The 610-nt window shown below is 70.5% G+C and overlaps 1 protein-coding gene across 1 annotated transcript in view; it reads left to right on the forward strand.

The window, feature by feature from the left end:
- CFAP73 (cilia and flagella associated protein 73) overlaps positions 1–610 on the forward strand; it is a gene marked incomplete at its 5' end in the record, with an annotated part of 8204 nt that overhangs the window by 4134 nt on the left and 3460 nt on the right. The gene's annotated exons all lie outside the window — the stretch shown is intronic.

Here is a 610-nt window from a genome sequence, read left to right on the forward strand (position 1 = left end):
GCCGGGCGGGCGGGCCGCCGGGGCGCTGGCGGTGAGCGGGGCCCCCACTGCTTGAGCGCTCACTGTATGCCCGGGGCGCGCTTTGCTCCTCGGTGCTCCGCAGTGCGGTGAGACGGGCCCCGGTGTGGTCCACCCCACCCTGTAGATAGGGAAACCGAGGATTCGGAAGCGGGCGCGGCTGTAAACCCAGCGTTTTGGGAGGCCGCGGCGAGAGGGTCTTTTGCGGCAGTTCGAGGCCAGCTGGGCAACGCAGGAAGACTCCCCTATCCCTACAAAGTGAAAATTTAAAAGCTTGCAAAGACTTATCAGCATGGACAGAGTGGGAGTCTCTCTCCGTCGCCAGACCGGAGTGCAGGGCCGCTCCCGGCCGCGCAGCCTCGCCTGCCGGGCTCCGGCGACCCTCCGCCTCCGCCTTCCGAGTGGCTGGAGCTGCAGCGCGCGCTGCCACGCCCGGCTCGCTTTTAGCGCGTGCTGTCGAGACGCGGCCTCGCCAAGTGGGCCAGGCGGGTCCGAGCCCCCGGGCTCAGGCGCGCCTCTCGCCTCGGCCTCCCCGGGGGGCTGACAGGCTGGCGCCGCCGCGCCGGCTCCGCGAATTTCCTCGAGGTCGCCG

This window comes from Carlito syrichta, unplaced genomic scaffold (genome assembly GCF_000164805.1).
Source record: "Carlito syrichta isolate Samal-C Ts95f unplaced genomic scaffold, Tarsius_syrichta-2.0.1 Scaffold309836, whole genome shotgun sequence".
Classification (NCBI taxonomy): domain Eukaryota; kingdom Metazoa; phylum Chordata; class Mammalia; order Primates; family Tarsiidae; genus Carlito; species Carlito syrichta.